The sequence below is a fragment of the Acinonyx jubatus genome, chromosome D1 (genome assembly GCF_027475565.1).
Source record: "Acinonyx jubatus isolate Ajub_Pintada_27869175 chromosome D1, VMU_Ajub_asm_v1.0, whole genome shotgun sequence".
In the NCBI taxonomy this organism is placed as follows: Eukaryota; Metazoa; Chordata; class Mammalia; order Carnivora; family Felidae; genus Acinonyx; species Acinonyx jubatus.
This window is the reverse complement of record NC_069390.1, coordinates 17482618-17497930: the sequence shown is the minus strand read 5'-3', so window position 1 is coordinate 17497930 and position 15313 is coordinate 17482618. Positions and strand designations below refer to the sequence as shown.

General features: G+C 52.7%; 2 long non-coding RNA genes across 9 annotated transcripts in view; one reads left to right on the top strand and one right to left on the bottom strand.

Annotated features, from left to right (window-relative positions):
• LOC106978041 (uncharacterized) overlaps positions 1–15313 on the top strand; it is a 96076-nt gene that overhangs the window by 51848 nt on the left and 28915 nt on the right. The gene's annotated exons all lie outside the window — the stretch shown is intronic.
• LOC106978042 (uncharacterized) lies at positions 5660–13398 on the bottom strand. 2 transcript variants are annotated; one of them, XR_001430735.3, is made up of 5 exons: positions 13258–13398; positions 11073–11173; positions 10690–10834; positions 8582–8736; positions 5660–7837 (listed from the first exon to the last, which is right to left on the bottom strand). It is a non-coding gene; the product is annotated as an uncharacterized LOC106978042 (long non-coding RNA). The 2 variants fall into 2 exon arrangements; XR_008290372.1 differs by lacking the exon at positions 13258–13398 and having other exon boundaries at positions 11073–11353.

The following is a 15313-nucleotide window of genomic DNA, read 5'->3' as shown; positions in this document are numbered from 1 at the left end:
TATTAGCGTTCTCCGGCAGGCTCTGCCCAGTTCAGCCGCATCTCCTTGTCTAGTTTATATTAGAAGAGAAAGCTCTGGCGTGGTTTCCCCTCACCCGAGGAAAGAGATGCTTCTCTTTTTCAAGACACTCAGAGCCTTTGATGAAGCCCAAGAAAGACTTAAATTATAATGAAATTCAGTCTTTTAGAGATGAGATTGCCCAAGAGCGCTTCTAACTGCCTCGTGAAAAGGGCTTGGCTCTCCAGCAGTCAGCAGCTGGGCACCGGGGCCTGCCCTGCATGCCCGCAAGCGGGTCTGCAGCTCGGCTCCTGCCTGTTTCTCCCCACCCCCCCCCGCACCCCCCACCCCTGCACGGGCTATTACAGCAGCCTCCCGCCTGGTCTCCCTGACGCCCCTTCTCCCTCCCCTGCTCCGACCACATCCCTCCTCCTCCGAGGCCTTCAGTGGATCCAAACCCCCAGCGCAAGCACCCCCTCCCCTCCTTCCCCAGCCTTCCCAAACCTTCCGGTGGGGGGGGGGGTGGACTGTACCATCTATCGGACCTCCGCACAACCGTGTCTGTAGCCCGGTAAAAAAAACCCACTTCTGGGGCGCCTGGGTGGCTCGGTGGGTTCAGAGTCCGACTTCGGCTCAGGTCATGATCTCACGGTTCGTGAGTTCGAGCCCCCGTGTCGGGCTCTGTGCTGACAGCACAGAGCCTGCTTGGGATTCTCTCTCTCCCTCTCTCTGCCCCTCCCCGTGCACTCTCTCTCTCTCTCTCTCTCTCTCTCAAAAACAAACCAATAAATAAACATTAAAGAATGGGTACTAAGTGCCAGGCTCCATGCCAGGGGATAGACACGTAGCATAAGGCTGACCAGAAGAAAAGGTCCCCCAGCACCAGGGAGCTCAAACTCATTCATTCGTTCCTCTTTACCGCCAAACACCCGGAAAAGTTGTCTCTGCGGGTGTCCCCAGGTTCCCTGCCCCCACTTTGTTTAATCGCAAGCCAGCCACTTCCATCCCGTGCCTCCACTGAACCTCCCTCATCTAAGACGCCGAGACCTCCAAGACCCCACGGGTCGCTCTGCGTGCATCCCACCTGACCCAGCTGTGGCATGGCCCGTAACTGGCCACCGCCTCCCTTTTAAATCACTCTTTGGTTTCTGCAGGTGCCACTTTCTGCTGGCTTTCTTGCCACCTCACCGGTCACTCCTGTCCCCCTCCTCTGTGGGTTCCCTCTTCGATCTTGTAATGTTGGGGTATCCTTGGTAAAGTCATTCTCGGGGCCTCTTCTTTGCAGTTACTCCCATCAGGACCTCATCTGCCCTTTGGATTTTAATTTTTTTTTTCAACGTTTTTTATTTATTTTTGGGACAGAGAGAGACAGAGCATGAACGGGGGAGGGGCAGAGAGAGAGGGAGACACAGAATCGGAAACAGGCTCCAGGCTCCGAGCCATCAGCCCAGAGCCTGATGCGGGGCTCGGACTCACGGACCGCAAGATCGTGACCTGGCTGAAGTCGGACGCTCAACCGACTGAGCCACCCAGGCGCCCCTGCCCTTTGGATTTTAAACGGTGTCTCTAGGCTCACAACCCCCACCTTTGTATCTCTAGCTCAGACCTTGCCCCAAACCCCGGACTCAAATATCCAACTGCCCAGCCAGCATTTCCTCCTCGTCTTCCCCCTCCTCCCCCCTCCTCCTCCTCCTCCTTCTTCTCTTAAGATTTTATTTTTAGGTAATCTCTATACCCGGCCTGGGGCTCTGAACTCACAACTTGGAGACCAAGAGCTGCAGGCTCTACCGACTGAGCCAGTCAGGCACCCCCTGCCCCGAGTCAGCATTTCTTCTTAATTGACGTCTCATGCCCAACTTGTCCAAAATGTGATTCCTAAGGTTTCCCATAATTCTGTCCGTCATGCAGCCTCCATCAACGTGGTCAGAAGCAAGTGCGCGCTTTGGGTTCCTCAGGCCAAAACACCCAGCTGTTGTACGGGGTTCCTCCCTTTTGCTCACATTTCACACCCATCAGAAATCTTGCTGACCCTGCCTTCAAAGCGCACCCAGAATTCCCACCAATGCTCCATTTCCACTGGCGCCATGGCGGTCCAAGCCAGCATCCCCCATCTGGATCTGGTAGCTTCCTCCTTGCTGGTCTGCGCCCAGCAGGTGACGTGCCCCTGTTGTATTCACCTCTGCTGGAAACCTTCCCATGGCTCCCATCTTGCTCAGAGCAAGAGCCTGCAGGAACCTTGCGGACGGGGGCCCCACCCCTGCCCGGACTCCCCTCCTCCCTCTCTTCCCCATGCTTGATTCTTTCCAGGCATGCTTCTTCTTCGGCCTCTTTAACTTGCTGGTCTTTCTCCCTGGGACACTTTTCGCGCTGATACCTACATGGCTTTTTCCGTCACCGCCTTCACATCTGTGCTCAGATGTTACCTTCCCAGTGACGCCTCCCCTGAGCATCCCGCTCAGAACCTCCCTGCCCGCTCCGCAGGCTCTGTCCTCTTCCCTCCCTTCTTCTGCCTTCGGCACAGCACTCGTCACCGTCTAACGTCTTCATTTGCCTTCACTAGAATGTGGGTCAGGGGAGTGGGTTGAATTGCTTCCCCCCAAAAAGACACGTCTGAGTCCTGAGCCGCGGTGGCTGTGTTTTCGCCTTACCTGGACTTAGTCTTTGCAGATAAAATTAAGTCAGGGATCTGGAGATAAGAGCATCCTGGATTTAGGGTGGACCCCCCAAATCCAATGGCTGTTGCCTTATAAGAGAAGACAGGGAGAGGCTTGAGACACAGAGACACGGGGAAGATGGCACGTGAAGATGGGGACAGACAGCGGATGATGCGGACACGAACCAAGGATCGCCAGGAGCTGCCAGGAGCAAGCAAGAGTCTCCGCCAGAGCCTCCCGAGGTAGCGAAGCCCTATCCACACCTTGAATTTGGACTGCTGGCCTCCGATCTGGGAGATAACGCCTTTCTCTTGCTCTAAGCTGCCAAGGTGGTGGTGTTGCCTCAGTCCTAGGAAACCAAGGCAGGAGGATCTTGGTTCTGTTTTCCCCTGTAGCCCAACCTCCAGCATGCCGCCAGGCAGTGTGGTCACGCAGCACGCGACCGGACGAGTATCCTTCCCCACAACACGGTGCCCGTGCTGTCAGGGAACAAAGGGGGACAGGCATGGTCTGCCCCCACCCTCAGCTCTGGGAGCAGCACAGAGCCAAGAGCCCTGGGGACCCTGAGCAGCTGGCACGTGTACCCCCCGGCCCCACTCCCTCATTTGCAAAATGAAAGGAAAAGTTCTGCATCCTGTGGAGGTCCTGGTCGAGGGGATCAGATGGTACGCTGAGTCCGTGCCCCCCCCACCGCACACTGTCCTCCTCTCCGAACTCCGGGAAGCCCCCATGCTTGTCTGCCTCGGAGAGCCACTCTTCATGGTTTTTTATTCAACAGCCCTTAACGATATGGGAAGTATCCGTGCTGTATCGTTAAGTGGGAAAAGGCTGGTTACAAAATTGCATGTGCATTAGCTCTGCTTGCAAAAAGTGGGCATGAAAGCACCGCCCGTGACCAGAGGGAAACTCTAACTCAAGTGCCCAGAGCCCAGAATCCAAATCGTTCTTTGCGTTCCCATTGGGTGTTGCTCAGAGCCCATCCAGCGTGGGCAGCGGGGAGGCCCCTCTTGCCTGCCTTCACCCCCTCCTTCTCATCTCCCATCCTGCCCTCAGTTTCCGGAGTTTTCTTGTATTTCCTTTTGTAATGCTTTGTGAGTTTCTCCATAAAAGTCAAGCACCTCTTTTGCTCGGTTTATTATGAGGTACCTTTCAGGGTTGTCTTGAGGTTTTGAAAGGAGTCTTTTTTCTCCTGTACAGTTTTTATTTGTTTGAGTGGCGCCTCGTTCCGGACACACCTTCTATGTTGGCGCCTCCTTGGAGCAGTCCCTGACTCCCCTTCCCAGCACCCTGAGCTTCCCCTTTACGCCTCTCCCAGGTTTTTATTTTTCTTTGCTTAATTTCTTTATTTGTGTGCGTTTCGCTAATGCAAATTATCCATTCATGGCTGTCTTCTCTCCAGGACTGTGAGGTTTAAGAGAGGAGGGATAGGGTCTGTCTTTTTTTTTTTTTTTTAAGTTTATTTATTTATTTTGAGAGAGAGAGAGAGCCACATGAGTGGGGGAGGGACAGAGAGACAAAGGGAGAGAGAGAATCCCAAGCAGGCTTTGCACTGTGCTGTCAGCACAGAGCTCAACATGGGGCTCGATCTCATGAACTGTGAGATCATGACCTGAGCCGAAATCACAAGTCAGATGCTTAACCGACTAAGCCACCCAGGCACCCCAGGGTCTGTCTCAATCCCAAGTACAATGCCAGGATTTAGTGTAGAGCCTGGCACCCAGTGGGTGTGCAGGAGGGTGTGGAATGAGTCTCAGGCACACACCCAGGGGTGTAGGTAGGTGTGTGTGTAATCCAGGCTCGGCTGCTCCTGCTTGTAGGGATCTGGGTTCATCACTTCACTGTTTTGTGCTTTAGCTTCTCCAGTGACAAAGGGCGTGGCTTCTGGGTGCCCTTACAATGCTAACACCCTTTGGTTCCATGAAGAGAGGGCGAGAAAGGGTCAGAAGCAAGTTGCTTTCCGCAAGGCAGGCTCCCACATGTAAGCAAAAACTGACAGAGGGTTTCCAAGTCGCCAGCTGGCAGTTATGTTAAAAAGCTAAGCCATGATAAAGAACACGTGGAACCTGTCTGTCTGTCTATCCATCTATCTATATAATGGAATATTCCTCAGCCATAAAAAAGAATGAGTTCTGGCCATTGGCAACAACACGGACAGACCTAGAAGGTATAATTTTTTAAAATTTTTTTTTAATGTTTATTTATTTTTCAAGGAGAGAGAGACAACGTGTAAGTGGGGGAGGGGCAGAGAGAGAGGGAGACACAGAATGCGAAGCAGGCTCCAAGCTCCGAGCTGTCAGCACAGAGCCCGACGTGGGGCTCGAACTCACGAACTGTGAGATCATGACCTGAGCCGAAGTCGGACGCTCAACCGACTGAGCCACCCAGACGCCCCTAGAAGGCATAGTCTCAAGTGAAATAAGTCAGACAGACAAAGACAAATACCATATGATTTCACTCGTATGTGGAATTTAAGGAACAAAACGAACACACAAAGAAAAAAAAAGAAACAAAACAACAGACTCTTAACAGAGAACAAACTGGTAGTTGCCAAAGGAGAGGTGGATGGGGACATGGGTGAAATAGATGACCTTGATGAGCCCTGAGAAGTGTATACAATTGTTGACTCCTACTGTGCATCTGAAACTAATGCAACACGATGTTAAATATACTTCCAAAAAAAAAGATATACCACGTCTTTTTCTCTGACTGACCGACTTCAGGTGCCCTCACACCTTCTGCGGGGGTAGAGCCCTCCACTGGGAATGGAGATTCCTGGCCAACACCCAAGGGGAGGTTCAGCATTCCACAACAGCTGAGCAGCTATTCCCCAGGAAGGGTACCAGGGGAAAATAATAATGGCGACTGCATCATCGACGCTGGACTTGGTCTTTGGCCGAACCGTCTTCTCATCTTTTCTATCTGGGGCTCTGCCCTCCAGCCTCCAAGTCCCCCACCCCATTAAGAGGAGTTTTGAACTGATTACTAAGAATGAATAGCAACACAACTGAGACCTAGATACTGAGCTTGTATTACAGCGAACGCTCTTACTCATTCTAGAAGACTGTAGATTCTTGGGCAATTTCTATATAGCAATGCAAATGAAGTCAGTTTTACTTCTTTTGAATTCTTACACGATTTACTCATTTCTTCTTTCCTCATTGTGTTGATTAGGTCTTCAGTTCAATGTGGAGCAGTGTCAATAATAGAGGGTATCCGACCTCACTCCTGACTTAAAGGAACTAGGCCTAACGCCTCATCCTTGAGTGAAATATTTGCTTAAATTTCTTCATAGATACACTTCATCAGATTAGGGATGTTCCCTTTCCCCTTATTTCACCAAGAGTTTCTGTTTTAATCACGAATATGTGTTCCATGATATTAAGTCTCTTTTCTGCATGTTTTGAGATGACGCTCTGATCTTTCTCCGTTCGTCTGTTCGTGTGCCGTGTCGTAGAATAAATTTTCCAATATCGAGCTAACCCTACATTCCTGGGTTAAACTTTACTTGATCATGATGTACTTTAAAATATGAATTGCTGAATTCCATTAGCTAATATTTTATTCAGAATTTCCTGTCCCATTTCATAAGTGAGATTGGTCTATAATTTCTTTTTCTTGTACTGGGGCTATTTTGGGGATCCTATGACAAGGTACTTTGAACATCAGGTAGCACTGGAAAATTTTAGATATTTAACAATCCGCACAGAAGGCCTCCCGTCTGGCTCAGGGAGGAGATACACCTGTGCAAGTGGGTCGGCCTGCCCACACAGGAGAGTAAGAGAGGCTCCTGGGGGGCGAGATTCAGGATTCATCCATGATTTTGAAGGCTCTTGGTTCTCAAGAGTCCCATTTAAGACACAAGGAGCCCTGAGAGTGGATCACAAGCTGATTTCAGGATTAGCTGCCAACCCATGAGACGGGCAGAGAAGGGCTGTTCCACCTGTCTGACCAGTACCGGGACCATTCCTGCTGGGGAGATATCACATTAGATTGTGGTATCCTTGGCGACCAAAGGAGTACATGTCTATGTTCTTCACCGGCATATGGAGTAAGGTTGGGGGCGGGGGGGGGGGGCAATGGTTGAACTCTTTGAACCAACAGGTCTTCTTCTAGCCAAGTTGTTCTAACATAAGATCAATAAGAAATATTTTATCCCTAGAAGGCGTTTTGGGGGAGTCCAGAATCCTGGCATAGTCCCAGCTTTGTCCCCAAGCAACAGTTTGTGTACCCCCTGGAAATGGGATGGGATCCTCTTCTGAGGCCCCCAAGAATGTTGAGGTTGTAGAAAGAGCCTTGGTGTCTGGAGTGGGAGACTGGGATCAAGTCCTGATTCCACTTGCTCTCCGTGACTCTGAGTTCTCGACCTCATGTGTGAGACACGGATGATTACACTCCACCTTCTAGGATTGTAATACTGATTAAATATGACAAAAAGCACCGAGGGTCGGTCTGGTACGCAGTCGCTGCTCAACTCCATTCCCTCAGTTTCCTGGGAGGCTGAGGGCAATTACACAGCGTAAAAGGAGTCACAGGGGCAGAGCTGTGTCCTGCTGCCTCAGGTGGAGCACTGAGCTCCCCAGTGCGGACTTGAAGTCCCAGCAGATTCAGACCAGGGCCATCTGGGAGGAGAGCCCGCCTGGCCCTGGGCATGGCTCTGTGACAGGGAGGACAGGGACTGCGTGACCAGCTGCTGAGTGCCACGAGAGCCTCAGAGAACAGCTTGGCTTGTAAACTGTCAGGAGCCAGAGCAGGAGCAGACCTAGGTGTTGGGGAGGGACGACTCCGATAGGATTTCCCATCGGGAGTGCGGCAGGTAGCAGACTCTGACGCCTTGGGGGTGAGTTCAGAGCAGGGTTCCCTGCGATCGCTCCACCTGCTGCCCTTCCCACGGAGCATCCATTCTGGTGTCCAACCCCCCGTCCTCTCCCTTCCTCTCCTCCCCCCACCCTCCACTCATCTGTGTGTGCATTAGGTTGTCCCCCCACTCATTCCCTCGTCACGCCACCATCCGTCTGCCCATCCATCCGTCTGCACGTCCAGCCATCCTTCCACACATCTGTTGACTTGTCTCTCAATAGGTACGGTGCTAATAATACAAATTACAGTGGCTAATGTTTCTTCAGGCCTCCTTCGTGTCAGCCACGGTTTTAAGTGTTTCCCAGGTATACCTTAGCCCTGGCAACAAGCTAAAAGGGAAGTTCTAGTATTATTTCCATTTTAAAGGTAATAAAACTAAGGCCCGAAGAGAATGATTCGTTTGCCCACCGTCACACAGCCAGAAGACAAGGGGATACTAGAGCTTAGGTGGAACCCAAGACATCTGGCTCCAGAGCCCTCGCTGCTAACCACAGTGCTAAATGGCCTTCCAGATACCACCCAACACCATCCAGCCAGCCTCCCATCTGTCTTTTTAGCCATCCTTCCACCCATTGACCTCCCAGCCCCAACCTCTTTATGTGCCCCCACCTATCCTCTCCGCTCTTACCCACCTTCATTCCCAACCAGTCTCTCCATTTCCTCATCTGCTCTGCCGTATACCCACAAATCCACCCGTCCACTCGCCAAGTCTTTTTTTTTTTTTTTTTTTGCACTACCTACCCGCCCGTCCACCCAACAGCCCTTTACTAAGTCCCTTCTCTGCTAGTGATGATGTCTAGAGATGCTTAGTCTCCGACATCAAAGGGCTCAGTTACTCTTTGGGGAGGCACACTGAGATAAGACAGTGGGGTGACCCAATGGGATACGTGCTAAGGGAGAAGGAAGCCCAGGAAGCTAAGGTGCACAGGGAAAAGGGCCCTGCCTGGAAAAATCCAGGAAGAATCCCCGAGGATCTGGAGACTGATTTGGATGGGTCACAATGATCCAGGTGGGAGAGATGAGAAATGGCCTTCCAGGCAGAAGGCTCCTTCTTTGCAAAGGACGATAGTCACCTGGTAGATGGTTCCAGTAGATCGCAGGAGACAGTGCTTGCCCAGCCCTGGGCAGCCCCCTCTGAGTTCGTCAGTGGGATGAGGACAGGTCTAGTCAGGGGCCGGCCACAGTAGGGCTGTGGGCCAACATCCGAGCTGAGACTCGGGGCAGCTCTCTGGAAGAGAAATCCCAAGTCCAGGGTTCCTTTAAGACCCACTTGCTGTCTGGCTTCCCCCAGAGCCATCCCGCGTTTGCTATTCTGCGCACTTTCTGTGTATTTGCAAGTTCTGATTGAACAAACACTAGCTGGGGCACAGTGAACCCAAATAATTGTGTGCCCGTCAACGGTACATGTTAATTGGAGAGTTGTAGAGTCCGCGGGACGGGTCACAAGGGAGCAGCCAATTACTCCGTGTACCTATTTGAAAGGCTCCCGCTCCCGGAATCCTGACTGGCATTAGAACACTCGTATTGGTCCGTGCTATTGATTTTCCTCCCGCTTCAGTTGATGGGCTCGTTAATTGACAATTACCTTTTTCCCTGTGTTGGGAGAATTGACCACAGGGACCTGAAGTGTTCAGTTTCGTTGGAGCTGAGCTGAGCCTGTACCTGTTTAACCTGTAACGAGTCCCAACAGCCAACTCTGGGGAGCTGGGGCCTCCCAGGAGGAAACAAGGATGTTGGGCGGGGGTGAACCTAGGTCCTAATGGGAGCAGACTCTGACGTCGAGCCTGCTGGGGCCTGGACAGCAAGGGCTCACGGAGCGAGGGTGGACCTGGGTGAGACTGGGCCGAGCCTGGGACTAATATGCAAAGCTCCCAATGGGACGACCGATTCACATCTGGCTCCAGTGGGCAGTGAAGGAAGGAACGACTGTTTGCTGAGCAACTACTATGTTCCAGGCACTTTTTTTCTAATCGGAGCCCCCCCACCCCGCATCAACTTTTAATACTACAGATATGCTATACATCTGTTTATATATTGTATGAGTGCTTTATACATTAAAAAGTAAGATTTTTTTGTAACCCCCCCCCCGGAAGCAATTGTTGCGCCCTGAGTGGGGGGGACATTGTCTCCCTGAAAATGTATGGTACAGAGAAACTAAGGCAGGAGCCCTTGGTAGGGGTGGGGTCCCACTACTCCAGATACTTTGGGTCTGGATAATGAACCGTGATCAAGGGTGAAGTCTTAGGCACTAAACTTGGGTTCAAATCTCTGCTCTGCCACTTACCGTTTGACTTAACTTCTCTGAATCTCAGTCTTTCTATCTGTTAAATGGAGCAATAGGACTTCTCCGACATCAATGAGGTAATTAATGCACGTGAAGCACTTAGCACATAGGAAGTTCTCAACAAATTGTAGCGTCTGTTGTAGCCATTACTTCCAGAACCCCACTGGCTAGGGGGACAGAAGTTCCCGGCGTGTCCTTTGCTCGTCAGGGGCATGGGCCATGTCTTACTGGTCACAGTGACCCCAGCCCTGGCCCTTGCTCCTGTGTGGACTGTCAAACAGGTTCACTCTGGCTCTGAGCAGGCCGAGGCGCAGGAAGCGGGTCAGGGACACAACAGCCGCGGCCGATCAGCACCTGGGGGCCACGTGTTCCTCTGGGAACACCATGTCCCGCCACCAAGAGGAAATTGCTGTTTTAGCCTCTGCAGATGTCTGAGCGACTTCAGAGACTTCCTTAAACTCCTGCCTCTCTTAAGTGGCCCTGCCAGCCCCTGCCCGAGGCTGACCCGAGGTGCCCAGGTCTGACGTGTTTTGCTTGGATGAGGGAAAACCTCCCAGACCGGCCTGGAGGTCAGAGTCGCTGGCAGGGCATCAGGAGCTGACCTTCCTAGCGGGCCACGCCCCTCAGGCCAGGCCAGGCCCACATCTTACAAAACCTTCCCCTTGCAAAACCTTGCCCGGGGTTTTGCCGCTGGGAGGTAGCACGGTGGGTCTTGCCCGTTTTTTTTGTTTTTTTGTTTTTTTGTTTTTTTGTTTTTTTTTAAGGGCTAAGGATTTTAAATTCAAATTCAGCGAAGAGGCATCGCCCCCCACCACTCGCGCTGGCGGCTCCGAGGCTCTCCAGTCTCTTCTAGGTTTGTGAGTTTCGTGTTTCCCCACGGCCTGCACGGAAACCCACCTTATCACACGCCGATCCGCCAGGCACGAGCCCCGGACTTCGCTTGGTCTGGTGCGCTGGTTTCCATTTATTTTTAAGCTGTTTATCCCTTTCTTCAAAGGAAAACTATGCGGAAGCCCAAGTGATATGGCAGAGGAACAAGTACCTGCAACAGGGAACAGAAACAGAAGTTAGCCCACGAGTGAATGTCCCCGATCTCTTCCCCTCCCACGCTCCTTGCCTTCTAGACAGCCCTTCAGGTGCTCTGCTCTGGGCCGGCCATCCCTGTAGCTGGTGAGAGAGAGAGACAGAAAAGCAGAAAAAGCCCGAAACCTGGTCGCTCTCCTCCCTTCCCGCCCCCCCCCCCCAATTCCGGAAGCCCCAGGGCACAAAGGGAAATTTACCAGTTGGTGGTGAGAGGGGTTCAGACCCCAGCCCAGCACTCGCTAGCTGGGTGACCAGGGACAACTGTCTTCACCTCTCTGAGCCTCCTCCACTTAGTCATCTAGAAAACAAGGAAGAGAACCATAGCCGCCCGCCTCTCGGCTTTGCCAGGAGAACAGGATGAATTTGTGAACATAAAAACAAACCCCGAAAGGCTGTCCCAAGAATTGGAAAAACACCTCGAGGAGTTTTGTGTCTTTTTTTTTTTTTTTTAAAGGTTACAAATAGCAGAAGCAGCCCCTCCATGAACTGTTAAGGAAGGCAAGCCGGAAAATCCAAACGACTTACGTTTTACTTGGCAGCGGGGGGGGGGGGGTAAGCACTAGTGTCCGCGTCCGCCCCCACCCCCAGCCCCCCCTCCATGGAGCAGACCTTGCTCTGTACTCTCCTCTGAACATTTAGTTCTCTGGGCCTAAAATCACTGAGTTTTCAAACTGTTCCTGTTCTGGTTTGGTCTGTGAAGGCTGATTCTGCAGAAGAGCGGTTTCAGCCCCTGGGTCTGCAGCGCTGAAGCCCCTCAGAAGCTTTGGTGGGGGTCGGGACGGGATGGGGGGAGGGCACATGACTACCACCAGCACCAGGTTTCGGTATTGCCCGAGGGCATCCTCCCCTGGAGGCCCTTCCGTGACACCAGCCTTCCCAGGGGAGGTGACAGTGGGGAGGCAAAGGGCCCTCATTGTGCTGAGGGGGAGGGATTGACGTCCCCCTGGCAAGGGTCCTGGGAGACCCGTATGAGGCCTGGCTTTGTTCTCATGCCATCACCGTGAAGGAGGCTGGGAGAAGGGCCCTGCGGGGTAACCCTGGAGCCCCTGCACTGCCTGGGAACCAGCAGAAGGACGCCAGCGGGGCCAGACGGAAGCACTTTGTTTTTGCGATTTGGAAGGGAGGATCCCAACAGGAAACCAGTGACTGTAGGAGTCTCCTGTTGCCAGGGCCTGTGCGAGGCTCCTTCAATGGCAGCTCACTGTATCCTCGAATGACTCTGTAAGGCAGGCACTACGGCCCCCTTCTCCAGATGGGGCAGCTGAGGCTCAGAGGAGTTAAGTGAGCCACCTAAGACCTTCCCCCACCCAGTTAACGACCGTGGTGGAGGCAGGATGGTCAGCAGCATAGAGTGAGCTGGTGGGGAGAGGGCAGAGGGAAGGAGACTTCCCAGGAGCTGTGCAGGCCTCAGAATTCATGTGGCCCGCCGGGTCAAGGTGATGTGCGCCAGTTGGCTGATCTGTCTAGCGGGGGGCACCATCCAGCCAGCCGACCCTGGCTTACCGGGCACATGCTGGGGGGATGGCTTGGCGAAGACCGAGATGAGTAAGACTGGACCTGATCTTCAAGCCCAGCACGGTCTGCACGACCAAGCAGGCCATGGGCTTAAGCGTAAGGCAGAGTGACCACTGTCATTATAGAGGGGTGCGTGGGCAGGGCTGTGGGCCGGAGGACGGTCACCAGCGGGATCAGAGGAGGGCGCTGGAGCCCGGCCATGAGAAAGAAGGGGAGAAGGAGTGAGAGCTCCAGCCCACGGGATCATGGGCCACATGGTATGTTACTGCTTGCGTTTCACACGGGCCCTGCTAGATGGGAGGTTTCCAGCTGGTTCTTTCTTCTTTCAGTCTGCTCTCGGCCACGGTGTGGTCTTTTCCTTCATGCCGCCGCCATCACTCTAGACGCCTAGGGCCCCCCACCTTCTGGTTGGGGGAAGGTTGGGACTCGGAGTTATCCACCCATCCAGGTAGGTGGGAGAAGGGCTGGGCAGTGTCTGGGCACAAGGGCATCACTCCGGACCAGATGCTTGGTCAGTGACCTCTGAGCCCGTCCTCGGTGGTTCACACAGACAGTGATGGGAAAGGAAACTCGGGGCTCATGTGACCTCCCCGAGGCCCCCTGATGCTGATGACAGCCTCCGTGCTCCCGCTGGGGCTCAGGGTGTCTCCATAACCCAGCCTCCTTGGTCGTTCCTTTCTCCTTCCTGTCTCTTCTCACCTCACTCTGCAAGGAGGCATCCCAAAGCGGTAAAGAGCCAGGACTCTGGAGCCCAGCCTACTGGGCTCGAGCCTCGGCTCTGAACTAGGGCTGTTTGCCTTGAGGCAAGTGACTTAACCTCCGCCTCGATTTCCTCATCTGTAAAGTGGGGATAAGAATAGGGCTTACCTCTTTGGCTCGCTGGGAGGATTCGTGCCAAAGCACATGCTTTTTCTGAGACTCCACACTGGCCTCCAGGAGATGAAATGCCATACCGGTTATCCTCAGGGAATCCTAAGCAGGGGGGGGGGGGGGGGGAGTGACAGTGTGATTCAGGCAGACGATGGTCACTGCAAAGTAGGGGTCCAGGACGCAGGTGAGGTGAACGGTCAAGAGGAGAGAGCAGTCCTGTTGGAGTGTTTAAAACCTAAATTCTGGAATGGAGAAGCAGCAAAGAAGCAGCAAAGAGAAAAAAGTGAGGGGTAAGTGTAGCATCTTACCCGGCATCAGGGCAAATAACGTGGGATCGGACAGGGAGCGATGGACGATGAGGGAAGGCACTCCAGGTGGAGGGTCCTGGCTGGGCGAAAGCACGGCGGCAGGGAGGCACGAGGTGATACACCGTGGATGTCGAGAGCGGGTCTGTGAAGGGACATCCGTGAAGCCAGACGCCTCGCCGAGGGCCCGCAGGGCTGATCTCAGGCGGTCCTTACACTAACCCCGTGAGTCCTGTTATTATCTGTGTTTTATAGATGAGGAAACTGAGGAAGCTCGAGGTGGGGAGCTCTTTGCCCAAGATCACTCGTTAAATGGTGTCTCTGCACCCTGAGTACATCCATCTGTCTGCACAGTTGGGAACTTGCCCAGTGCCCCACGCTGTTACCCAGGCAATGGGAGAAGCTGGTTCAAGGCCAGGAGGAGGTCCTGGACAGCTCCACAGGGGGGTTTCAGCTTCACCCTCCTTAGGAAGGCCGGTCACCCACAGGGGCCTCACACGTGTAGGGGTGTCCCCAGACACCTAGATTCTCAGCCGTGGGCTCTTTATATTTCTGGTTTTATGCTCCAAGACTTTGTCAGAGGCTGAATTCTGTGTTCTACTCAGCTCCCAGTTCCTACCTGCTAGGAGGAAATTTTTCCGTGTTCTCATCTGCACAGCTCGCTGTCAGCATGGCGGATATCACCCTGGTGACTCCAGCATAAATCAAGGCTTCCCTGTGTTCCAGATGTCTGCTCTCTCTCCTTCGGCGGGTCCACAATATTTCAGAGGAGCAGTTTTCAACCCCAGGTGCCGGTGAGGATTAACCGAGAGCTTTAAAAAATTCCAATGCCCTGGGCTTGCGGTCTATATGAAGGCATTTTCAAAGCTCCGCAAGGTTGAAAAGCCCTGCTTTGGAGAAATCTGCTGGAAAAGTCTGCGGCCCCTCTCAGCGCGGCTGGGGGCTTCCTCCGCTCACATCAGCATAATCCACCTTATTAAAGCCTGCGAAACACAAATCAAAAGGTTCCTGCTGGCCAGAGAATGGGTCTTTGGAAAACGGAGCTGAGGTGTCCTGGGGCCAGTCCTAACTGTGCCCGGGGCCAGTCCAGCCATTGTGACTTCAGAGCCACCCTGTACCCGCGTAGTTCAACGCCCGTTCGGCCGGGATAGCCAAGGCCCCGCGGAGATTTTTATTGTCCATTTTATATTGTCGAACGGCAGCCTTAGATGCTTGTGGTCATAATTTTGAAATATTAAATTACACTGAGCATTAAGGGCTATGTTTTCTGTTAGAAGACAAGTTAATTGGCGCTCTTAATCTTTAATTTTGAGATTTAAGCCGGTTTCCCATGTAGCTCTAATTGGTAGTGTTCCGACAGCCCTCGCTGACCCCAGAAGCCTTTGATATGCTTTAGAAATCCTTTTATGGAAGCCCCTTTTTCTTCTGCCCTGCACATTTAATAGATTTGTATTTCCTCCGTCATCTTTCCTTCTGTGGAGATATTTTAAAATCGCACCGTGTGTCTGCAGGGCATAAATGCCTCCTCTCCAGCAAATGTTTTTTTATAGTGATCGGCAAAAGAGGATTAATTGCCCCCATTCACACACACACCTCTTACTCGCTGCGTTCCATTTTCATACGGAGATGTTTAATCCTTTCTTCCACAGCCAGGCTGGACTTGTCGGTAAATGCTTGTGCTCTCCAAGTGATGTTTCTGGAATAGACCTTAAGAGAGCATCTACTCCAATCACTCTATTTTACAGATA